Source organism: Vicugna pacos, unplaced genomic scaffold (genome assembly GCF_048564905.1).
Source record: "Vicugna pacos unplaced genomic scaffold, VicPac4 scaffold_109, whole genome shotgun sequence".
Classification (NCBI taxonomy): Eukaryota; Metazoa; Chordata; class Mammalia; order Artiodactyla; family Camelidae; genus Vicugna; species Vicugna pacos.
The window spans coordinates 861,460-888,507 of NW_027328789.1; the positions used below are offsets into that span (position 1 = coordinate 861,460).

At 42.7% G+C, this 27,048-nt stretch overlaps 1 long non-coding RNA gene across 1 annotated transcript; it reads right to left on the reverse strand.

Moving 5' to 3' along the window:
* Positions 1 to 292: 292 nt before the first annotated feature.
* LOC140694897 (uncharacterized) lies at positions 293 to 27,047 on the reverse strand. Its single transcript, XR_012070563.1, has 6 exons — positions 26,782 to 27,047; positions 3,898 to 4,083; positions 3,203 to 3,346; positions 1,949 to 2,009; positions 1,195 to 1,419; positions 293 to 524 (listed from the first exon to the last, which is right to left on the reverse strand). It is a non-coding gene; the product is annotated as an uncharacterized lncRNA (long non-coding RNA).
* Between the last annotated feature and the right edge of the window lies 1 nt (position 27,048).

The following is a 27,048-nucleotide window of genomic DNA, read 5'->3' on the forward strand; positions in this document are numbered from 1 at the left end:
GAATCGTTTCATTTACAAAAAGAATCAGTTCAAATAGATGTACTCATCTGAGAATTTACACAGCACTGTTTACATTGGTGGGAAGAAAAGCTGAAGTGGAATCATACCCAGGGATAGAGAATTGGTTACATAAGTTATTCTACATCTTTTCATTCCCCACAGGAGAAGGAATTTCTAGATTCACTTGAAAGGAGCCTGTGATTTATGTAGTTGTCACATCCAAGGACTAAATTTCCAGAAACCTTAACTAAAGGAATACTTATACAAGATCACAGGAATGTTTGTTCAAGAAGGATGCCAGTCAGACACCCTTTCTGACAGTGGAAAATGGAGAAAACTTAAGTGTCCACCATCAAGACAATGATGCGGTAAATCACGGTGAGCTCTGGGCACTAAAGTTCCGGTGTTTCGGCGTGGTCCAAGGCCTTGTCCACAGTTCTCTCCCACGAAAGGTGTCCTTTCACAAGAGACCAAACCTGCACATCAGGAGACCACTCTACTCTATCTGAAAGGACCAGGTGAGTCTGGAGGGAGAGGACGTCTGTGATATATACCTGAGTGAATAAACCGAGCTGCAGAAAACATATAGTATGGCCTTATTTTTCAATAAAGCATATATACACACACATAGACATAGATTTCTCATATTCGTTTATGTATGTGTATATATATATGACATAGGCATAAAGGTCGTGAAACATATACTCCACATTGTCAGCAGTTTTTACTCTCAGGAAAAAAGGGGAAGGAAGTAGGGGACTTTCGGTACCACCACAGTTCTCTTTTCAGTATTCCAGTTAAGTTTACTTGGAATTTAAAAGTTTACTTAAGTCCAAAGTAAAATGGACGAGGACTCCACAAGACAGAATGCTATAATGGTCATTAAAAATCATGCCAGCGGAGATAGAATACTGTAAAAAAAATTGTCATAAGCTGAATGGAAAATGGAGGTCTCCACACAGCAAACAGGCACACAGTGCTCGCTGGTTTTTATGACAGAGGTAATACACACTGATGAAAAGAACAGAAAATAGATTTTAAAGTGTTAATTATTATCTCTGAATACTGGGAACAGGATAGACCCTTTTGACCATTTTTTCAGAATTTTATATTAAATACACATTATTTTTCATCTGAAAAATGCATTTTTAGATGTCTAGTAACACACATTGGAAAAAATACATGAGTACTTACAGAAACAAATAACTAGGAGACACCGAAGCACCGTCACACAGTGCAGAATGGGTGATCCTGAATAACACCGCGCAGTTACATAAGGACCCAAAAATTGAAAGCACCCGCTGTAACAGGGCGCGTCCCCCTTCCATTTGTCAGTTGTGTCTTCAGGGCTGAGGCAGTTCTGAGCACGGCCAGTGTCAGTGCTGGTGTCTGGATGGATGCCACTGGAGGTGAAGGCACCTGCAAGCCGAGAGGAAGAACAGAAATCATCCTCTGCTTTTTCTGTCTTGTTTCTTTTCTCTTTTAAAGAGAGGCGGAAATAAGATAAACTGAATCTTCCCTACTGAAATTTCAGTATTGAAACAGTTTTTATATTGTTCACAACTTATATTCTGCCTATAACTGTCTTTTCAACAAAGCATTATATTTATTAAATGTTAATTAACTCAGTTAATTAACTACCTGTTGAAACCTGTTAAAGAACATGAAATGCACTACGTGAAAGCACCACACCTGCAGTGACTAGCACAGCTGTTTTGACGGCAGTGCAGTCAGCCCCCACCATCACGTGGCCCTGAGCTCCTGATGCTGGGAAGAGAGCACGCTGCTTCCTCAGGCGGAGAGAAATGGTAAAAGTATTTTCTGAAATCTACAGCACTGACAAAACATAACTGCTTAATCCCAGGCTCCTTTGAGGCTGTCATTTTCCGTTTCTGGCCAACACCCGTCAATGAGCAGAACCACCCCATTCCCGAGTCATGGGACTCACGTGGGCAGCAGTTTTGGAGAAATTTCCAGGTATAGAATGTAAACCAACTATACATAAAACTCTGAAAAAGAAAAGATGCAATAATCTGATTTTGGAAGACACTCAATATATTCTCCTAAGCCTTAGTAGTTGGAAAGTCTGGGCTTCTCCTAAGCCACTTATTTATTTCACAGACAGTAAGCATCTCCCACAAACCCTGTTTCCCTGTGTCTGCTGGGAGCCTCAGGCATATTGATGCTGTCTATCTTATAAGGCACAAGGCAGAGGCGTGTGTCTCACGCCTGCAAATCTCACACAGGCTCAACTGCAAGCCTCACTGTCTGAAATTGGCCCCATTTTCTCACCTGTTTATTTGGTATCTGTTCTTCTGTAAGCTGCCTGAAATGCTTCTTGGAACAAGTCAGAAGAATGAGTGGGTAGAGAAATGGACAGATGGACAGGTGAGAGATGGGCAGACAAACAGGGAGACTCCAAGGGAAGGGGAGCAAAGAAAATTTCCTATGCAAAACCCTCTTCTAGTCAGGGAAGAAAACCACCACAAAGAAGTGTGAAGAGGCAGGTGGCTTAGGACTGTTTCCTGGATTCCATGAAATGTCACACCAAGAGATGAGAGGGTAGAAGTATAAATAATAAAAGATAAAAAGCATGCATGTTTGAAAAATATATCTACATTATGTACTTTCTAAAGAATAGATTCAAATCAGCAAGGCCCAATAACCCAATTCTTGGGTATTTACAGAAGTGAGAATCCCATCTCCAATCCACAAGGCATCCCTTCGGAGCACTGAGAGTCTACACGGTGTGGTCATAAAGGCATCACCGCAAAAGCTGTGCTATCCTGCACTTACGAGGAACGAGCAGGTGTGCTCGGGCTGCCCACTCACGTCATTTACACCCCACAGCAACTCTACGGGGTAGGGATGCCTAGCGAACCCCATCTCTGCAGGACAGAAAACAAGTCCAAGAGAGGCTAAGCCGATCTACCATTTCTCCATCTCACAGGACTTGTCACTCCAGAGCAGGAATCGAACTCGGACCCACGTTTGTAACCACAGTACTACCGTAATTTATGTGCTTTTTGTGTGTATAATACATTTGTTTCTGGCATGAAAGTGTATTTAATAAATGATCGGTTGTCTTGTCTATCTCATTAGCTCACAATCTTTATATTTTTGAATTGTACCCTTCCCCTGGAGAAATGAACGGAAAGAGCGGTGGTCAGAATGAGGTGGGGCTCCATTCTTTATCTGTTACCTCATCTCATCCAAGTCCCCAACCAGGGAGAAGGAGCAAAGGTTTTCTTCATCTTTTAATGAGAGGGCTCCAGTGATGGTGACTTACTCAACTCCAAAACCGAGTCTGGGGGAAGGGCACATGCAGCAACGAGAGCAGTATCACCTGTAGGAAGGCAAAAAGAGCTCAGGGGATGGCTCAATGGGTCAGCCTGATTTCATTTCAATCGATAATACAATAACACACTCTAAAAAATCTAGCATGCAATGGATTTGCTCTTTCTTGACATCTAGCAAGTTTCCACAGCCCACATGTAACATTATCATGAACTAGTGAAAGGATGAGTCCACAGACAAGAAAAATCAATGCCACAGGCACGCTGAAACCCAGGCTGGAAGAAAGGAAGGGAAAGGGCATAGTTAAGAAGAGAGGAAAGTCTGGGAAAAAGACATCATCACAAGGACTCTCAAGCATCATCCAGCAATCATATAATCATTCTTTCAAGAGAGAGTTACTTAGGTCCTATTTTCTGCGAGATTTTACAAAGGGCAAAGAGAGACCGCAGCGTCCATGGTGGCAGCAAGTTGCGGGGCTATAATACAATTCTAATCCTGGTACCTTGCACACTTGTCCTCAGTATAAAGGCAAAAAATAAATAAAATAATACTATGTAAACCATACACATTGCTGAAATAAATTAAAGAAGACCTAAATACCTGGAAAGACACACCACGCAGATTCCTGGATCAGATGACAGCATTCTTGGGATGGCAGTGCTCTCCAGAGCGATGCATACATACAACGTGGTCTCGATCACAAGCCCAGCGGGCTCCTCTGCAGTAACTGACTAGCTGCTGCTACAATTCATATGGGAATTCGAGGGTCTCAGTAACCAAACCGTACTTGAAAGAGAAGTACAACGTGAGAGGACTTGTAATTCTCAATTTCAAACCTTACATCTGTATCTCCAAGTGAGATTAGAGGCCATTTTTAAGTTATTATTTTGTTTATCCTTATTTTCTAAATTCTGTACAACAAATATACCTGTTAGAATAAGAAAAATATAAAGTAAGTTATCTTTTAAAACATGAACACCGATTCATTCATTGGGAAAAAAATTATTTTAACTCTAAAGAAGTAAACAAATATCTAGTGAAAAAGGACTACTTAAAAACAAGTGTGCATTTACAATTTTCATAAATTGAAAACTGAAAAGCACAAACACATCAAGTTTCTAGGGAGACTGGTGAAACATATTAACAATTATTTTAAAAATTCTTATTGAAAAATGAAAACTCAAGAAAGGGAAATTCGTGATTTACAGCCAACTGCAAACACATGGAAAGCAAAGGCCTAGAAATCACAGTTCCTTTAACTCTGCTACTAACGGAATAGGAGAGGAAATTCCTCACTGAGGGGACAGTGGAATCCCATCCATAAGATAGTATACACAGTACAAACTGCAGTAATATCAGGAGTGAATAACTTAGAATAATTCTGAAGTTATAACATTGCTGAAAAACTATAAAAAACACTGACAGGCAGATTAAAACACACAGTCATATATATTATATAGAAACATATGTAGTCTGCTCCCATGTTGCATAGAAATACAAACATATTTGTTCATTTATGGGCACTTATGACTTTATCCCTGGTAGAATATTTCAACTAGATCAAATAATCAATATAACACTCCTCTTGTCAAATCTACTTGATAAGTTACTCTGCTATGTAACCATAAAGTGTCTAAGATAGATCTAAAATTAGTGAAAAAGAGCTTTGTATGGCTTCTTGAATTCTTCTCAAATTTCCAAGCTTAATTTTAAAATAGAGCTGAGCAGTATTTCTATATTATCTTTTCCCTTGTGAAATGAACAACACAGTCTGTTGTCAAAATTCTGTGCTTACAAATATTCACGAGCACAGTATCCTCACAAAACTGCTGGACAGCAAAGCACTATCCAGACACTGTGACCAAATAAATGAAACACAAGGAAGACAGTGACCCTATTCTGGAGGGCTTATAGTCTGTGTCAACACTGGGGTTTTTACTTGATTGGTTTGATTGGGTATCAAAATAAAATCAATCAAGTACTTTCTTCTTTGAGCGTTCTGTATGTCATGACTGTTTTTAGTGTCATGAGCAGGAAAGACTTAAGCATGACTTGATTAGGTCAACTAGCAACAATCATCACTGGAGATTGAGTAATATAGAAGTTAACTGATAGCAATGCTTCTGCCTACATGAGCCCTATAATAAATCTACACTGACATCCGAAAGGAAAATAAGGAGATGAGGTCCCCAATGAGAAAACAAACTAACAAGAAATCAAAAAAGGAAAGATGTTTTCATTAATGATTCCAGGCAGTAGTGGAGCATGGTGGTGAAGATCACATATTCTGGGGAAAAACATGAGGGGTCTGAACTCCCACAGCACTGGGTAGCTGTGACACTGATATTTCAGTGAAATTTTCTGCACCTCAGTCTCTTATCCAAAGACGGGAGAAAACAACCACACCCATCTCCTAGACTGTTTCTACAAATTTAGATATTTTATACATAAAAGCTTAAATAAAATACTTCAGATTTAAAATAATACCCCAAAACACATGGAACAATGAAAACAGAGATAAATTGGAGTTCATCAAAATTTAAAACTTTGCTTCAAAGGGCACCATTCAGAAAGTGAAAAAACAACACACTAGAGAAAATTTTTTCAAATCATTTATCTCATAAGGAATTTGTATCTCCAAATGAAGAAAAAAACCCCCTACAACTCAACAATAAAAAGGCAACTCAATTAAAAAATTAATAAATGTTCTGAAAAGGTATTTTTCAAGAAAAACATAGAAATGTCCAATAAGCACAATGAAATGATGTTCAATAGCATTAGCTGTAAGGAAAATCAAGTCAAAACCACTAGGAGAAGCCGCTTCACACTCACAACAATAGGTTATAATAAAAAAAAATGGTAACAAGCACTAATGAGGACACAGAGGAAGTGGAGCGCACAGCCCTTGCTGGTGAGGACGTAACACAGCGTGGCCACTTTGGAAAACAGCCTGGCAGGGCCTCAGAGAGTTGAACATTTCGTTTCTGACTTACCCAGCAATTCTGCTCTCTGGGCACACACGAAAGAGAACTGAAAACAGATATCCACATAAAAAATCCCACATGAGTGTCCACGGCGACATTACTCATCACAGCCAAAAAGCAGAAACAACCCATATGCCTATCACCTGGTGAATGGGTAAACGGAGGGGCCCAGCCATACAGTGGAATGTTATTCAGCAATAGCAAAGCATAGAATAGTGACTCAGGCCACAGCATGGACAAACATTGAAAACGTTACTCAGTGTGAAAGTAGTCGGTCACAATAGACGGTTCCACTTACATGAAGTGACTCGATTTACATTAAATGTCCAGCACAGGCAAATCCACAGAGAGAAAAGTGGCTCCTTGGGGCTGGGGGAGGATGGGGAAGATGGGAATGTCTGCTTATGCATACGGGGCATCCTGTTGGGGGGATGAAAATGTTCTAAGATTGAATGGGATGCACAATTCTGGGCATAGAGTAAAAACCGATGTACATTTTAATGGGTGAATTGTATTAAAACTGTTAAGAACAAAAGCATCTCGGGGCAGTACCTTCCAGAGTAAATGCAAATTGCTAACTTTTATTAGAGGAAAAAGAAACTGCCCTCAGCATGAAAGCAGGAGATCAGCAAATGTGAGTTAACCGAAATTGGACAAGAGCATTTCACTTGAAACAGTTGCTGAGTGTACACGAAATATTCAGAAATAGGAGAATCACCTTGACATCACGAAGAAGCATTCTGCTTCAAATGCAGATCAAGGATTCGGCAAGCCCTGCTGCCAGAAATGACCAGAGAAGAATCCTGATTCATAAAACTAGCACCAGAGCCAACAAGGAAATGGTGGTGAGGAAAGCAGGCGGCGAATATCCTGAAGAGTTTGCTACAAATATTTTCTCCACCGAAAATTTAAAAATAAAATGAAAGTGATGAAATGCTGTCTTGACATCACGTGAATGGGCTTCCTTCGGTGCTCCACTGTTCTGTAACCCAGATTGATAGACTCAGGAGAATCAGCATGGCTCCTGGGGGTCCCCAAAGGACTGCCCACCAGCACGCTGACCACCATCACATCTGCCAGGGTTGAATTGCAGGGAAGAGACCAAGTTCTGAAAGGTACCGGAAATGTTGACAAGGGAAGAAAAGGATGAGTTTAGTCCTGGGACAGAGGCCCGCTGAGCAGAGGCCAGAAGGCTGCAGGTGAACTGCAGTAGACCTGGGGCAGGAAGGGATTACGGGGGAGCATATCTCAATTCTCTTCTGTCTCTCCCTCCGGTAGGAGAGATAAAGCCTGCATCCTTCTCACCTGGAACTGTGGGTTCTGGCTGGCAGAAGTCTTACCGACACGGAATGATTATTCAAGACTCTGTGGAAAAAGTCAAGAAATCGAGAGGGAGTAGGGAGCCATCTCCATGAGCCTCTCAAATGTTCCCATATTTATTGTGTATAATCAAAGGAAAACTTCGTTAACAGTTGTGAGATAGTAAGGAGGAAATTCGGGAAAGACAGGATGAGGCAGAGATTGTAGAATACACAATGAGTACAAAGGATTAGTGTATGTTTAGGGAAGTCATGGGGTGAGGGGAACAAGATACACTTTTAGATATGTTCATTACAAAGCACACCACCAGACCAGCCAGGTCTTTGTTTTGGGGATAATAGACTAACAACACACAAGCCCAGCGTTTATAGCTGAGGGTCTCGGTCCTTGCTTTGCAACCAGCAGAGTGCTACCTAAAACCTCAACTACACAAGCAAAGCATTGTCTCTGCTTTTTAAGGAAAGGAGACTGGAGTGAAGATGCACAGGAACTTGCTTGCAAAGCAGTACCAAAGCATATTTTTTCTTCTTAAAGTTCAGAGGCGACTGTGCTGTGTTATAATTTGTTAACCCAATCATGGGCTCCCACATGGAACCATTATGGAGGACACCCTAGGATGACTAATCCTGGATGTGGATCTCTTCCTGCCATCTTCAGCCACTCTAGCAGGGTCTACGCACATCCGAGAATAACGATCCTACGGAACCACCCACTCTCTTAACTCCTGATGCTTGAAACTTAATTTTAGCTCTACACAACTTTCCGTAGAAAAGTTTCAGCAATAAAAGATATAATATTCCTTTTATATCTCATCATATTACTGATTTTTCTGATTGCTCTCTGCTGCTTCTACTTGGTAAAGCACCTCATTCTGCAGCTGAATTCAGTAATTTCCGTTGTGCATTTCTAGCCAGTTTGGGCTCGCTAAATTCTATTGGTCAAATATCGATATACTTAATTGATTTCTTTGTTCATCAATTTCAGCCAGGAGGAGAGGGAGTGTCACTCTTTTCCTCAGCCCACCCTCAACACTTTTCTCATCAACTCAGGCCTCCTGAAAACAAAACAAATTATTTTTTTCCCTTCTACTCTTTCCACAAACACAACAGGAAACATCAGTCTGGAGAAAGTATTCAACACAAATTTTAAAACAAAAATCTATAAACCTGAAGCAACTCCATCTCCGAATCATGATACACAATGACATGAGAGTAATTGTGTCAGGCACAAAGCATGAGGGAGCCTGACTACCTGATTTCTATTCTTCAAAGGAAGGAAGATTTTCGTATTTTTTATTATCATTCTTGGTCATTGTTTCTGATTATGCCAAAAAATAGTTTATGAAATAATTATGCACTGCAATAACAGATTTTTAATGTATCAATTTTAGAAGGCATTCAGAGGGGATAGGAAAACCCACCTCTGTAAAAAATGTAAAATTTCTTCCCCTGTTAAGAACACGTATACAAAATGCAACGGAGAATTCAAATTCTTGTGGAGAGGATCAAAACCACAGAATCAAAGCAAAGTCATTACAATGAGTCAATTTAAATTTCACTGGACAAACATGCTCAATGCATACAAATAATTTTAAAGGCACACTGCAAACCATTCACTTAATGATCTGCAGGCTAGAGGAAGAATTTCCCTCTTGAACAGACAACAGAAATCAGTAGGTTGTCCCACCAAACCAGGAGCAGAGAACAATCAGGTTTTTAACAGTTTTGATAAATCAGCATGTTCTAAAGATCAAAATCCAGAAATTTTAAACATTCATTCAAACCACAATGAAACAAGCACTTAAAGAAAAAAAAAACACAAAGAATCTAAGCACAGAGGTCATTTAGATAGATCAATGAGAATTTCTTGTACCGCTGGAAGAAAGAACAGGCTATAACCTTTTACTTGAAAAATAAAACTTCTTTTAAAGATAAATGCTAAAACATATTTCATCTTTCATGTTGCCTTAAAAAATCTGAGGTACTTGTATCTGATCAGAAAAGCAATTCTGAGTAATATTATGTTACAATTCAGTGCCAGTTTGCTCTAGAAGAAAAGAGAAAAGTTACTATTTCTCATTCTGCACAGTTTAAAGATCCTCCCTGTCTCTATCTCCTCCCATTTCCTAAGCTCAACCTCCCTAACCCTTCTGAAACAAGTATGAGAAAGTCTTATTCCCAACATGCCAAATGACAAAAGAATATCAATTTATTTATGTAAATATATGCCTACACCTTGAAATGGAGGAGAAAGTTATCAGAAGTCTATATGGAACTTCTTTCTATCTTCCTGATATCACACACACAAACGTTCACACAGACACAGACACATACCCCCTGGATTACTGAGCACTTCACAAGCTTAGTACTTACAACTTGTAGAAGATAACTTTGTAGTTAATTCAAAATACAAAACTTTCAGCTTTTGAAAGTCTTCATCATCTGCTAAACCATCCAAATATCAAAGAGACCCAATTAGCCTTCTCTGTAGAATGTAATTTCCCTTGATGGCAAAACAGACCCTAAGAAGTACTGGATCAAAGATTCGTGTTTATCACTACCTATGATCGTTTTTAAGCACATTAACAGATTCAGAAATGTATGTCTCATCAACATTTATTCCTATTGAAATAGCATACGTGTTCAATTGTCTATACAGTGACTAGGTCCCATGATGGTGTTTAAGAGCTATTTTGTGTATAGCAATATTTATATTCAAGTGCAGAAAAGGAGGGTGTGTTTTACTCAGTTGTAGAGCACCTGATTAGCATGCACAATGTCCTGGCTTCAGTCCCCAGTACCTCCAAAAAAATAAATAAACTATGTGCATATTTAAAAATAAGAATAGTGCAGCCACTATGGAAGACAGTGTGGAGATTCCTCAAAACACTAGGAATAGACTTACCATATGACCCAGGAATCCCACTCCTGGGCTTGTACCCAGAAGGAAAACTACTTCAGATTGACACCTGCACCCCAATGTTCATAGCAGCACTATTTACAATAGCCAAAACATGGAAACTACCTAAATGTCCATCAACAGGTGACTGGATAAAGAAGATGTGGTATATTTATACAATGGAATACTTCTCAGCCATAAAAACCGACAACATAATGCCATTTGCAGCAACATGGATGCTCCTAGAGAATGTCATTCTAAGTGAAGTAAGCCAGAAAGAGAAATAAAAATACCATATGAGATCGCTCATATGCGGAATCTAAAAAACAAAAACAAACAAAAACAAAGCATAAATACAGGACAGAAATAGACTCATGGACCGAGAATACAGACTTGTGGTTACCGGGGGGGGGTAGAGGGTGGGAAGGGATAGACTGGGATTTCAAAATTGTAGAATAAATAAACAAGATTACACTGTATAGCACTGGGAAATATACACAAAATGTTATGATAAATCACAGAGAAAAAAATGTGACAATGAGTGTGTATATGTCCATGAATGACTGAAAAATTGTGCTGAACACTGGAATTTGACACAGCACTGTAAAATGATTATGAATCAGTAAAAAATGTAAAAAAAAGAATAAACACAGGGAAATATACACAAAATGTTATGATAAATCACAGAGAAAAAAATGTGACAATGAGTGTGTATATTTCCATGAATGACTGAAAAATTGTGCTGAACACTGGAATTTGACACAACACTGTAAAATGATTATAAATCAATAAAAAATGTTAAAAAATAAAAATAAAAATAAATAAACAAAGATGCAAAACAAAAAAAATAAGAATAAAGTTATAAAAAAACGCAGGCTAAAAACCACTGCAACCTAGGTACTACAATTATACTAAAAAAACAAGTGTTTCTATCAAATATTCACTATATGCCAATCACAGAGACAACCACAAGTCACCCCTGAAGCTTCACGTGTGATTCTCAACAACCCTACTAAGTAGACACGGATGAGAAACCCGGCTCTGCGGATGAGGTGACGGAGCTCAGAGGAGCCGGGGACGCTGACCGTCCTACTCCGTGTGACACCGCGTCAGCCCAGGGCAAGCGCTGACAGTGCTGCACTGAGGGGACACCCAGCTGCATGGACCCTTGGGGTACTGGGGAGTCCCAGAAAACACTAAAAATTTTTCAGTGAAAAACCAGCTCAAATATATTACACTGTGCCGCATCCCTTAAACAGGGAACGTGAACGAGACCTTTTTGATGCGTCCATGTTCTTTCTGCCATCATCAGTTACTTGCCCTCACTGCGTCACCAGTGATGATCTGGACCCCATATGAAGTGCACTCAGATGGCAGAGCTTTTAATGCTGTTTTATGAAGTTTGTAAGACTCTGTCTATGCCTCACACTGGTGGTCATCCATCACTTCTCACCAGTGTGGACGTACCACCTGAAATCATTCCTTTCTGCTTTTTAAAATCCCTTCATCTACTCCAGACTTTTCAATAGCAAAGAAGCAGCTAAACCACAGACAGTGGACAGCTTTTCACCAAATGGACTCGAACAGCCCATCTGACTACCTGGAAGCCCTTTTCTTCTATTAAACCCACTTCCAGGTACTTCATCATTTTCTGATTGGTTAACTGGGCCTCTGACTGGCCTACTCAGAGAGCTCCCAACCTCACATCCAGGGGTGGGAGAGGACCCTGCTGTTGGGGGAAATCAGTGAGGAAGGTGGACATCCTTCAGCCACGTCTGCATGGGTAGAAGTGCCACAGCGTGCTCAGAAATTATACCGTCATCACCCCTGGGCTCCCATGGACTGGTTTCACATTAACCAAAGTCATGAGACACTGATGCAAGAAAACCAGAAACTTAGCTTATTAATGTAACAGAAGACGTGAATCTATGAACCAGACTGAAATATCAGAGTTCAACCATGAGTACATTCTCTCCTCCACTGCCCAATATCGGGCAGGCAGTCACATGGCAAGCATGGACAGAAAAGGAGCAGGAAGGGTTTCTAGATTAACTCAATGAACTAAATTTCTATTATACGAACAGATCTACTGCCCAGAAGACAATTAACGCCAATCACGGTGCACTCTCCGTGGACAGCGGCAAGACATGACTATGAGCACCCATGTAACTCTCCTTTCCCTGTCCTTTATAGGCTAACTGATGCACAGAGGTACAAAGATTCAGGGATGCTGATAACGCTAAACACAAAAAGCCCATCTCTGGGAGCCTCAAAACCAGACAGCCAGGGTTTAAATACCAGCTCTGCCAATTACTAGTTCTGTGATTTTGCCAACTTAATTACCCTCTGTGTGCCTCAATTTCCACACTGTAAAACTGGGATAACAATCAAACCTTCCTTACTCGCTTGTTGAGAAGATTGAAGGATTCATTTCTGTAAAATGCTCAGAAAAGAATGTAGCACATTTTGGGTGTTCAACAAATGTCAACTTAATATCAAAGTTATTTACAAGTCTCCCCTCTAATCATCTTATGTGTTTCCTGGCTAGCCTAAGTCCCAAAGAACATCCTTATTTCTCCTTTTATAAACAATTGGGGAGTACCCTTATGTTCCATCCCACCACCTGTTTAAACTGAGGGAGGGGATGCCTCCTAACCACTCTTTTGGGCCATGGAGAGTGCTTCTCCCTTCACACCCCTGGCCCCTGGCCCACAGCTAGCCCTCCTCACACTAACAGAGTGAGGTGTGAGTCCGGGGAGACAAGCGGGGCATGTGAAACCCTTCCTTTCACTCCAGTGTTGGTCACCATTGGGAAGCACCTGGGATGCTCAGCTCCATGGCAGGAAAGCCCTGTGCATGAAGGGGCAGGTCCTCTCAAGGGAAGGCTCGCTGTGGCCCAGAGCTACATGGGACAGGGTGAGTCTGTATTTCTGGGACACAGTATCATGACACGCATTTTCCCACAGCCTTGAAGTTCATGGAGAACGTGGCTTCATCAGTAACAAAGAAGACATTTATCGCCTGTCTACTCTTTTGTGTCATCTCTCAGTTGGCTGCTGGAGACAACATGTGTATAAGTATTGGATCTCCTTAAGCCCCAAAATATATGAAGCAACAAATAATTCTGTGGCTTAACATTGGTTCAGGGCGACTGTGTAACTGTCCTGACTCTGCTGATGCTAAATTATGGGTATAGGAACTATGGAACCTCCTCAAATATCTTTCATCATAAAAACAGCTCTTCTTATTTTCCTGTTTCTTAGTAATTGCCAAAGACTCCCAAATGATGGCTTCACACAAAACAGCAGCTAAAGTTTAAGAGCCCTCTTAACATACTCACTGTGGTAAACACTGCACATAATTTCTAATTCTCACAATTCTACAATTCATATATGAATGTCCCCATCTCACAGACGAGGGAAAAACTCAAAACGAACTGTCTCAGGCTCACGTGGCTCAGTGGCAGCACGTGCAACCAAACCCAAGTCAAAAAACTACACCCCTTCGTATATGTACCAAATCTCCTACCACCAATTAACACACAGCGGCGGGGTCAAAACTCAAGGAACTCAATACACTTTTCACCTTTAAGGTCGTCCAGATGCCGCTTCTAGCTGTTTTATAAAATCTCGGCTCACTGGTTTCTAACACTAGAAGAAAAGCCCGATTTTCCCATTGCTTGCACAGCAAGTCTGAAATGTTCACAGTGAGATGACAGAATAAATCTAAGATATAAGCAGAATAACTTTTCCAGGTAGACACACATAAAAGACATTGGGCTCTTCTGAAGCATTAAGTAAAGGAATCAAAATAAAATAAAGTTATTTAAGCCTCCTTTTACAAACAGGAATGTTAAGACTGTAAGAAGGTGCAACAGTGCCACCTATGGCTAAAATGACCTTCCAGGTTGCCGGGAAAGATGCAACACAAAAATTGCCTGTAGGATCAGAAAGGAGAAACAGATAACTAAAAGCTTATGTAGCATATACTGCACTTTGATTCGGGGGAAGGGAGGGATATTCAGTATTTAATTTGATACTGCTAATACTCCTGAATATAAACAGAAGACATAGGCTCATGGAAACTCATCTTAGAAGAGGAAAGAATCCAGTTCAGCCACTTCATTTTACAGGAGGGGAAACTGAGACATGGAATGTGTCCTCCTGGCAATCGGCAGCAAAGGCATCCTAGGCCTCATGTCTTGCACTGTAGCAAAAACCAACAGATCTGTACTACGCCTATGTTCATAAAAGTCACGTTTGTATTTTTCCAACAGTAGGTTATCTAATATTTTGCAAAATACTTCTCAAAGATCCAGGATATCATACAAGTTTGTCGACATACAAAAATATTTATTTACATAATAAAACAGCATGAGCTTTATTCTCTCTATTAAAAAAGTAATGTGTCAAATCAATGTTTTGATATTTTAAACTTGTTAAGAGTGTAGAAAAAAATCAAAATTTTCTTTAATCACAAAAGAGAGGAGCATATTTCCTGAAAATGATCAATGTGGATTTTACTAAACTTAAATGATCTGGTCAGAATCCCACGAATTTAAATATCTGAGTGGATGGTTACACGGCAACATAAATTCTGATTTGTAACAATACATATTCTGTGTAAATAATCTTCAAGGTCATCTGATTAAGGCAATTTAACTAGTCCCTGTCTCACTAGAATGATACAGATTTCATTAAAACTTCATACTACACCAAAAAAAAAAATGAATCCTTGTTCTTTAAACCATATTCAAATATATCATACATATACATATTAAATATGCATCAGAAATAAGCGACACTCTTTAGTATTCAGTGTTGATCAATCTAAAATATCTGTCATTGTGACAGCACTTTTATTAAGCACCTCTTGTGTTCTTGGTATACAAGGCGTCTAACTCTCACAGTCAGACAAATTAAACAATATTACTAAAATTTCACAAATGAGGAAATGTACTTAAGCCATGAAAACAACTTACATATTCATCAACAGGAAAGAAAAGAGTAAAGACTTTACTTACAATATTCACTGACAATCTTTTCTTCCATATTAAGACTACATAAAACCAATTCAGTCTTTGTAAGTATTTCTGTCAATAAGGGCCACTAGAGAAAAACAAGTAACATCAATAGCAGTGGTTGGACTTTCAGAGCCCACTTCTCTTTTGCACTATAATTATTTTTAATGTTATGTTTTTAGTGCTTACAGAGCACTAAAATATAAAATTAACTTTTTAAGTAATTACCTGAGAATTATAAATTTGTGAAAATAAACAATTGTAATTTCTGCCACTCTGTCTCACCTTCTCAATGGTGTCTCTCCTTTGAAGGCATCATCAAGCTGAGATCACTAAACTCGGCCATTTATGGAGTCACAGGTGTTTGGGTAACCACTTAACGGGAGGCTGATTAGAGGAGCAATTAAGAAAGCATCCTGTGCAGCCTGGGTTCCAGCACCGAGCTAGCCACAGCCTGCTGCGTGTAATTTGGGACAAGCTGCTCCATCTCTCAATCCCTCAGCTGCAAAAAAGGAGACACTGATACCTACAATCAAACACCTGCTATGAACTAAAACATGAGGAAAGCATTTTAGCCTTAGGTAGGTGTCCACTCACAGCGAGTTTGGTCATTATGATGATGAGGATGCCTGTTAATAAATTAAGCTAGACCACAAAGGAGAAATCACCTTAAAGGAGAAACATTTTAAGTCAATGAGCATTTCTTTTTGGATGGACTGCACAATATTCTATTGATTTTTTTAATAAACCAAATTTTGTCCATTAATTATAGATTTACAGGTTCATGGACAAGTCTCCAGAAAAAGAATTAGAGGCCTCTAAACTCCGTAAATTAAGAAAGTAAATTAAAAAAAAATCAGGGAGGAGGTTATACCTCATGTGGGAGAGTATGTGCTTAGCATGCATGAGGCACTCAGTTCAGTCCCCAGTAACTCCATTTAAAAACTTTGTTTTTTAAGAAATGGGGAATTAAAGCAAAAAGATGGAGGAATACAGACTTTTTTAGAGACACATCTCAGATTTAAGATGGGGAAGAAACCATCTATTTCTCAGAGGAAATTTTGAGGACTATGTAAACTGGATCTGAGATATCTAGTTCTTTAACATTATTCATGAATTCATATTACCAAGTCATAAACTACCTGATAATCAACAGTGGTGATACTGATCATAACAGCTGCCATCACGGATCGAGCTCCGGCTAGGACTGCTCTGTTCTGACATCTCTGCCCCTGAGGCCTCACCAGACTGACAGCACTAAACTAGGTCATTCATGAGCACCTCCTGTAAGTCCTCCATTTGTGCTTCTGACTCTCCCCTCACCAGCTCCTCTGAGGGAAGCACTGTTATCATCTTACGCACTCACAGATAAGGCGACTGAGGCACAGAAGCTAATCCCGTTCCAGGTCACATTGGCATTAAAGGACGTCTGTATTTCTGCTGTTTTGCTTTTGACAAAGGAATCTGAGATATCAATTCAAGGCAGACTGTTAAATAATCAAGTCTGTCAGGTCTTCACCTCAAAGAGCAGATACTATAAATTCCTGATGTAGGATGAGGCTGCCGCCACAAACTGACTCAGCTTGAAATTAATATCCAAGATGAAGCAGCGGATACACGTAAATATTCACGATTGTCAAGTCTGCTCACGGGTCTGGGCCCTTCACTGCCTGAACGGGGGTGAAATCCCCACCCGTGTCTGGGAGAGATGCACGGTGCTTCCCGGGCTCAAACAGGCTTCACGGGCTATTTCCTCCCATAGACTGGCCTCAACGATTAAAAGCTCTCAAGGTTTTTACACCATGCAAAACAAAAAGACATTTCTGCAGATGGAGCACTTTCTTAGGCTTAAATCTTTTTTTGCCTACACTCACCCAGGGGGAAAAAAGAAACATGACTCTGCAAAGTCTCTGACCCTCACCACTCACAGGAGTAGAACAGCCACAGCAGAAGATGGCTCTTCACATTGCAGGATGAGAACAAAATAAAGATGCCCCAACAACAGGCACTCCCAGACACAGCGCTCAGCAGTCTTCTGCAAACTCACGGTTGTGTAGCACTCATCACCTTCTATTTCCAGAACACTTCATCACCCCTAAAGAATCCGCCTATCACTAGCAGTCACTCCCTAATCCCCCTCCAACCAGCCCCTTCCAGCCATCACCTGCTCTCTGCCTCTGCATGTGCCTTTTCTGGGCATTTCAGATCACTGAAATCAACAATATTTGACCGTTTGTGTCTGCTTCCTTTCAATTAAAAGGCTGTAATCAAGGCTTGTATATTTTGAAGTGGTATCAGCATCTCTTTCTTTTTTTTTTTTTTGAAAACGTTAAAGATTATTAGAAGGTGGTAAGCACTATCAGAAAGAGTAGAGTGGAGCATAAGTGATTGGGTTTCAAAGGGAAAAGTGTGGGTTGAACAGTCAGGGTGGACTTCCCAAAACAGGTGGCCTTTTTCATTTTCCTCTTTTTTTTTTCTTTTTTATTCACTCTTACGTGTGAATAATGTTCCACTACATGGAGATACTACATTCTGTTCATCCATTCAGCAGCTATTTATGGACGAGTTCCAGAAAAATGAGTGTAAGAGTTGACTAGCATGGATGGCATTTAAGCAAAGGGCAAAATGTGCTTTCAAAAAAAAGCCAACAAACAGAGGCACAAGGAAATTCAGTGCGTTTCTGAGCAAAGTGCTTGCTTGCTTCAGCAGGACTACCGTGCAGGACTGTGGCGGATATTGGCAGGAGTCACGGTGTGGGAGAAACATGAGAAGACTCCCCACTGCAAGTAGCTCAGACAATTCTCCTCCCTCATCCTGTATTGTTAGAGCAATGTTTCTAGGTTACTCTTATTTCAAGTAATAGCACTTTAACTGCACATCTGATCATCTCCATCAGACCACCTTTCCTTCAAGCAACAGAAAAGCATTCAATGACCTGAGCAGCTCCAGGACATAATGGTGATGGATTAGGGAGTCCTGCAGCATTCCAGCCTGCAGGCACAAACCCCACATGTGCCCTGGTGATGTCCAGAAAATAAAATGCATGGAAATATCTCACTGTTTTTACATGACATCTGCCCTCAATTTGCCCCAAAATCATGCTCGCAAAGCACTAATCAACCCTCTCAATACAAAAATAAAAAAGCTAAGAAGGCAAATTTAGGCTCTTTCATTGAAAACCAGCAACCATCACTGCCAGTATCTGAGCAGGAATGCTCCTGACTTTGAAAACCACTGCGCAGTTAATTTTCAAGCGTAAAACTCATATATGTATTCCACGTAGATGATATTGCAGTAGGATTTTTCTTTTCAAAATTTCCAGTTGCAACATTAGCACAAGAAAGTTTATGTATAGGCTTTAAAAAAATCAATTATCCTCCACTTTCTTAATTTTGAACTAATTATTCTTTTATAAATGTGGCTATGCTGCGTATTATAAACCGTTTGATTTCTGAAAACAAGACCTTTATGACCTCACTATTTCAGAGCAAACTTTAACGATTCTTTGAGAGGTGGGGCCTGGGGCGCCCACTATCAGCTCTTTAAATACTGACAAGGATGTGCTATTAAGTAATGCAAAGGCTCTAACTCCACATTAGCTCAGAAAGCAAAGAAACTACACCAAAGACTTCCTTAAATATTTTATATATTTCTATTCTTTTGAATATTAAAGTTCTTAAATGATATGATTTTTTTGAAAAAGACAACAGCTGTATTAAATTTCCTCTCACCAAGAAAGCAATCTTTATGAAGTAAAAAACCCCTATGGAAATCGAAATGACAGGACGTTTCTAGCTAAGTGAACATCCAGATCTGAACACAAACCTAAATCCGATCAGATCTCACTCGAAGGAGCTCTACAAAGTCCTGGGCAACCCTGGAAATTAGCTCTTTTGTTCCAAATGTTGGCTGAGCTAAGATCATCACACTAGGCAGGGAAGGAGAGAAGAGGAAAATCCACCTGGCGGCCCCCATCAGTTTTCTTCCAGCCATAAAATGCCTCTAGGTCGGCCCGCTAACAAGTCCCCCAATAAGGAAAGCCGGCATCCACACTGCCCCTGCCATCCCCAAGTAGCCCCGATGCCCATCTCCCAGCCTGTGAATGGTCTTCTAATGATCCCCCAGTTGGTGGCACCCACCCCCTCTTCCCCGCTATACAAACACAGAGAGCCACGGCAGCCTTCCCAAATAACAAATTTGATTACATCAACCCCCACTTCAAACCCTTTAGAGGCTCCCTGTTAGAGTTCTAGCCCCACCCCAGACCCTGCTCGCCCATCCTCACCTAAGTACACAGGTCCCCAGTGACCACAGGGGCCCCTGACCTGCTCCTACTTCCCACTTGCTCCAGTCTCATTTTGACTGTTTCCCAAGGAAGCCTTCCCTCCCTCCAACCTCCACAATTTGTTCCTCTCTTCCTAGAACATTCTAGGCTAAGTCAACTTCTGACAATGCTAAGCTCTCAAGAAGCAAATACATTTTGCTTACTAATGTGGCTACACGCTCTCTCCCCTAGACTCACAGAAGTGCACGTGTAATGTATAAATGAATGACCGGTTGGGTCTCAAAGGGACAGACATACCTGCTCTCGCCCGTCCCGATCCTTCGGTCTGTAGAATATCAGAAGCAAAACCAGAAGTACCTTTCCTGAGGGTCACTTCTGTTGACACCCTTCACTGCCTACTGTGTCAGTTCTAGTAAAACTCAACTTCTTCCAAAGCCCTACATCCCGGACTCTCTCCAGTGTCCTCCCCAGCAGGGGCTCCCTCCACCCTGGACCGCACAGGGCACTCTCCACGGGTGCCCACGCCAAAAGCCTCCAGGCCTCTGCCCGGGCTGCACCTGCGATCTGAGACACATTCTTGACTCCTTCTCCTGGCTGACTCTTACTCTGTCCTCACAACTGAATGTAGAGCCCATTTCTTCCAGGAATTCCTCTCCGATAATGTCCTTTAGGTCTTGTCTGGTCTCTATTTATAGCAGCAGTACATGGTGACCAACTGGGTGTTTGCCCGCTCCTTTGAGACCACGAACACTTGGGAACCACGTGGGAAGGAGTGAGAGATTACAAGACGGTTGAGGGAAGCAAAAAGCAGAAATCACAGTCCAAGTCCCAAATTCAAGGATACTTTCTCAGAAAAAAGTATAAACTATTTCACACGTGTGCAATTTGGCTACTATTTTTGTGGCTTGGGGACAGCAAGAACTTGGTGTTCTAGTCCAAAACCTAGGTTACATGCAAAGAAATGTATATATTCATATCCAAAGGAAACAAGAGCTGCTCAACAACAGTTTGCAGTTAGAACTGAAAGGAACTTTGATAAAGGCAATCTCTCTCTCTCTCTCTTCTTTCTTTTCTGGCATCATATAATTTTAGAAGTATTTGCGTGACTAACAGATGGCTACAGCCCGTGATTCTGCACTGAAGTGTTTGGGGCTGAGGAAGACCAGATTAGATTCACTCTGTAAATGCAATCACACCAACACACTGATAGGTGCCGTGGTGGTGAAACTGATGTTCCAAAGCAGGCAACCTTTTTCGGTAAGAGAACTCTAAATAGAAAGGAAGAAATGCAATGTCCTATACTGAATTTCATTTGCTATATGGGCCATTAACTGATAGTATATCTTGACTAATGAAACCCAAAAATAAATTGTCAATGTCGGTTTTCTTCATCTGACCATTTTATGCTAACATCGGATATTAAATCCTCACTCCATACGGAAGCTCAAGCCTATGCTGCAGCACAGTTACACCCCGTGGAAGAAAGCCGACCAAGGGAGAATTGGAGAGTTTCCCTTTAGAAGCTGCGAAGTGTGGTTTTACACCTGTATATCATTTGCAACAACATCATCGACAATGGAGTTAGACGTTACCTCTGTGGGGCGAAAAGCACTGCATGCTTCAGAACCATCAAAGAACGCTGAGCTTTGTGAAACAGTCCTGAGGCACTTAAATCATACTTTTTCTGAAAGGCTCCAAATCTGACCCACTTCACCATTCCAGGTATAACAGGGAAGTACTGGAAACAGTAGAGAGAACATGCCCTTGAAGTCTGACAAGGCTCTGCTTGAATCCTGCTACAGCATTTATCAACCGCTAAACAAACCAATTCCTTAACCCCTCTGAGAAGGCTTCCCAATCCCCAAAAGGGGGCTGTCAGCGCCCACCTGGGAGTCATGGATGTGAATGAAACACGCAAGTAGGGCGGCCGACTGCTACCTGACACGGGGCCTGGCTAATTTCCCTCCGCTGCCCTTCTGCCCCTTTAAACTTGCACTGATCCCCCTGGTAAGGATCAAGCCCCCGGAACAGACTGCCCGTATCTTCTGTGTATCCCTGGATACATGACTTACACTTAGGAGGCCAGAAAAACAACTGCCTCCTCCCAAGTCACTAACAATATCTTAAGAGTCTGGGTATTTTTAACTCTATTTTTCAGGGAGACTATTCCAGAATTTCCAAGCACCATTCTCCAGGTTGGCTCCCCTCCCAGTGCCCATCCTTCTTACCTCAGATCCTCTGTCTGACTGCCTCCTGTTCATGGGAAAGCGAGTCCGGTAGGGTGGGGACTCCCTAGGCCTCCCTCCCTCCCTCACAGGTGACTGTGAATACCTTCTCCCCACTCCAACTCCAGCTTCTGAATATTCTAACCTTCCGTATCCTGCAGCCTCTGCACCTTCCTAAGACGCACACGTGGCCAAGACTCTCCCTTTGGATTTCTTTCTGGCTGGCCCTGCTGACCCCCAGGCCCCTTAAGGATAAATGGGATTGCTCTGAAAATGACAAACGCCGCTGGCTGACACACCAAAGCTGCATGGTCTGGGCTTTCCTCCAACCGAGGAACAGCCCTCCCCTCCCTCAGCCTCAGTCTGCAGCTCTCGAGATGATCTAATTCACATGCAAGGCTGTGAACACCAGCTAAGAATGACGACTCCCAACTTGTATCTCTAGTCCAGCTCCTTCACCTGAGCCCCAGTCTCATAGAGCCGAGTGCCTCTTTGAAGTCCTAACTTGGATGAAAAATGGCATCTTAAAAATGCCTCATGTCCACCATTTACTCTGGAATTCGATTCCTGGCAGGTACCTCCCAGACTCCCCATTTTAGTAACAGCCTCAGCACCCACCTAGTTGTCTCAGGTCACATTCAATTTCCACTGTTCCCTCCCCCCGGCCCTGCCCTGGAATCAGTCCTCTTATTTTCACCAATAAGCTGATCTCAAGTGTGGTTTTGCAGGGACCATGGCCGGAAACACACAAGCTCACAGCATGGTTCACTAACAGTCCGCCGTAGGGTGCTCCCTGGAGGGGGAGGCATCTCCTGCCGCTGGTCACCTCAGAAGGCACTGGATTCTCACACAGGAGGCCCAGGAGAAGGGACTCAAGATTTTCCCGTGGTCTGAGCTTTGAAGGGCCCGAGGTCTGGGGGAGCTCCTAATTAGCAGACACACTTGCCAGTGAGCAGATGAGGATGGGGGAACCCACGCAAGGCTGTTATCACTCCAACTCCTGGGCTCTCGGGAGCCACGGGAAAGACCTGTGTCCACTGTACAGCCCAGCCATCACAGATCCCAGCCTGCATTTGCCAACCCGGACAGCCTAGACTCCATCTACTTGCGACACTTACTTCTGTTCTGTTCCCCACCCAGGATGTGATGGACTCATTCAGATATTCTGGCCTGTCTCAAGCAAGACAAATTCAGTGAAAAATGAAGTGTCCACATTTGGACCAGAGCATGAAAGGAGAAACAAGGCCTCATGGTCAGCATGATGGTGGTGGCCAAACCCTTCCACCGGGTGAGATGAACCATGGTGAGGGTGAGAATCCAGGGTCCTAGGTCGGCCAAATCATCTTCCTTCACGGTTGTCTGGGGTGTTGGAGACTGACTACCACAAACTAACGACACGGCTGTCAGTGGTGGATGTCAGCTGCAACAGAAACGGATTCAACTCTTTACTGCCAACATGGGTTAAAAGTAAAGGCCGGGGCAGGGAGGTCTGCACGGCTGCTGAGGCAAACCACAGACCCAGCTCTGAATGCCCACTGGCTGGAGCAGAGAGGAAGCTACGGCCCTTTTAGCTGTCCCTGTGTCCAACAGATCCAGGTGAGCCAGCTACTTAGGAGAAGGTCATGTTGTCCTGATACCCAGAAAAACCAGCCTCGTAAAGCGAACAAATAGTGTCATGGATTTTAGACCCAATTCTGCCCCTTTATGAAGGCAAAGTAAAGTAAATGACACGGGGAAGTTGAATGCAAAAAAAAAAAAATTAAAGAACCAAACGGTGACCGCTTTCTCCAACAGCGTCCCCTGCAGCTGTCACCTCCGTGGCGGCCACTTCCTCACCAGTGACCGCCGGCCAGGAAGCGCCGTCACGCACGTCACACAGCGACAGCCAGGAACCGCGTGCCGAGCACGTTTGTGTAAAAGCAGGAATCGAGCAAAATGCTGCAGAGTTTGACCTTACAAGTTTAAATACTCCATGAAAAGAATCCCTGAGCAGCCGACTAAATCAATTCGCATCTTACTTCTTCAAAACAATCAAACAAATTTAATAAGGGCGCATTTGTCACCAAATAAAAGGAGGACCAAACAGGTCCCTCAAAGCAAGGATTTTAACCGGTATCTAACACCAGTGGGTAATGTGCTAACAAAGCAAATATTCCAAAACATTAGAAAATACAAAATGACTAGGATAATACATGGATCAAGACAGATATAAAGATTTTGCTTTTTAAAGCAATGGAGACAGTATGGAGGGCAATCTGGCTATTTCCAATGCAGGGTGTGCACAGCCCACATTTTCAGATGCAACAACATGCTCACTGGGCAGTACAATTGAAAAAGGAATAAAGAAAAAGGAAAAGAGGAACAAGAGAAAATTAGAAACACACAAGAACAAAAATGATTTTGACAGCATGTACAAGAATTTACGTGAGTGTGTGAGGCCAGGGACGAGGGGATGGTGAGACCCACCCTCACCCCCTGCTCCAGGGAAAGCAGGGAACTGAGGGGAGCGGCGCTGCCGGGGGACCCCAACGTGGTCAGCGCCCCTAACCAAAATTCCACCTACAAGCTTCAAGGCAGCTTTTGAGCTACAAATTGTGGTCGCATTTCAGTCTGGATCGTTTTACTCACTTCCACCAAGAGTAGCAGGAGAGAATTAGGCTCTGCTCCTGTACCAAAGAATTGTTTAAATAATTAATGACTGTGGAATACTAAAAGCAACAATGGGGTAAAAGTGACTGGAGGAGAATGTGCTTGACCCGAGCTCACTGGCCGCGTTATCTCACTGACGTTCAGAAGCTGGCTGAGCCCTTATGGTACCAGAACAGACAGACCCAAAAGGAGGGAGGTTTAATGCGCTGCTGTATTTCGATACTGGGAGCCATGCCTGGTACACGAGGTTCTGGGTAAACAATGGGGACAGTGTCAACCACTGTGGGCTAATTACACATCCGGATACTCCGCCAAGTCCCAAGGGCAGACTTCAAAATACAAAAACAATCTGGCATTCTCTGGTGGGGCTGCAGACTCAGAGACAAGCATTTGTTGAGCAAAAATATCACCAGTGCCTCCTATGACAAAAGAGGAGGCACTGGCGTGGGGGCTGGGGCAGGGCTCCAGGCTTCCACTGCTCACTCACCAGTCTGTCCAGGGGGAGAAGTGGTCCCTGCTTATGTTGCACCGATGCACCTACCTTGACTAATGCCTGGGGCCTCAGCAGGTGTTGACAGGAGAGGTGAATGGAGCCAGACTTGGTGTAGCACGGTGCTGGCAGCTATGCCCTCAGCAGTGCCCAGACTCCTATACATGCCAGCTCATCTTAAGAAGCAGATGGGGAGTGCGGGCATGTAGATCACAGGGCCCTGAGAGGACAAGTACAGATCATGGCTACAGCATGCCTCTCCCCTTCCTTAAGTCATAGAGGTATGTCTGGGAGGAACAGAAAATTCATCCAGAGCCCGCTACATTGTCTCTCGCAGGTGGGACTCTTGTCCCCTGTGCTTCTCACTCACAGGGCTGGTCTAGACATTCTTTTTATCAATTCTCTAGCATCTTCTCCTCCAACTTACCAACAACCAGAGAGTAGGATCTGATCTTAGCTAAGTTCAAGAGTCACAGAGCACTTCCTTCACAGCGGGCCCAGAAACATGTGCCAGGTTCTCCGACCGTCACCTGTGGGACCACCATGAGCCCTCTCCAGACTCAAGGACAGAGGCCGTAGGCCGGGGGAACACAGCTTCCCTCACTCTCCCCAGCAAAGGTTTCCACGTCTCGGAAAAGGCATCTCACCCTCTTCTGCCTGAGGGACAGCACAACAGATACACCGGGAAACAGAGCTGAAGTTGGGGGGGTAGGCAGCCCAGAAGAGCTCGTCTGTACTTCCGAGGCAATGTGGGGCCGTTGACTTAATCACAGGGAAAAAGTTAGAATGAACATTTCCCTGCTCTGTCCCATACACCGTGATACACCTTTCCCTGCATAAGGAGTTCATTCGGAAGTCCCTGGCGGTGTTTCTGATGTCCTAACTTGGCATGGAGGCTGTCGGGCAAGAAGAGAGGGCCTGAGCAGAATAGGTGCTGGGCCTGGGAGGCAGGAGACACCGGCTCCAGCCCCAGCTCAACCAGCTCCTCGTTCCGCCTCTCGGGGTTCAGCATCTCATCTATAAGCAAAGGGATGAGACTGTCCCAGGACAGGCTGCCCAACAGAAATGAAATGAGAGCCATGTAAATAACGTTTCCCATTTGCCACGTTTAAAATGGTAAACAAAGAAACAAACCAACATACAAAAAACAAATACTAGAAACTGATTTTAAGAACAGATCTTACTTAATCAACTGTATGTAAAATACTATCATTTTGACATGTAATCAATATAGGAAGTAAAGAGATAGTTTATATACTTTTACTATACAAGCCTCAGTGTCTGATGTGCATTTGACCTACAGCACTTCTCAGCTCAGTCCAGCCTCCTCCCCAGTGCTCCTAGCATCAGTGGCTTTGGCTACTTTATTGGACAGCAACCCCAGGGGTCCCACCATGGTCATGGCTGTAAAGCGGGAGTAAGTGTCCACACTAACCCTAAAAGGATCTCTCTGAAACAAAGGCGGATTCACTTTGAAATGTCTGTAAACCAGCGGGCTGCATCTCCATCCCCCCTTGGCTACAAGACAGACTTCTTCCTTGCTGATCCCTTTCTGGATGTAGGGAAGCAATCCGGCACAAAGCCAGGGTGGGCTGGCCTCAAGGTAAACTTACCTGCTGTCTGTGTCCAGTCCCATGAAGTCCTCCTTCTCAAACGGGATGCAGGGGAGGGGGATCTTGTCCCCAGAATTCTTGGGGCCACCATCCAGCCACTTGGACTTGAGCAAGATGAAGAGTGACTCAGTGAAGTCCTCGATCCTCTTCTCCACCACCCTGCAGTCCTCTAAATTTGAAGGCAACGTCGGTGCGCGGCTGCTCGACTTCCTCCACATGCAGTACAAAGACAAAGAGCTGAGAGTCATTATCGAGGTGCCATACAGC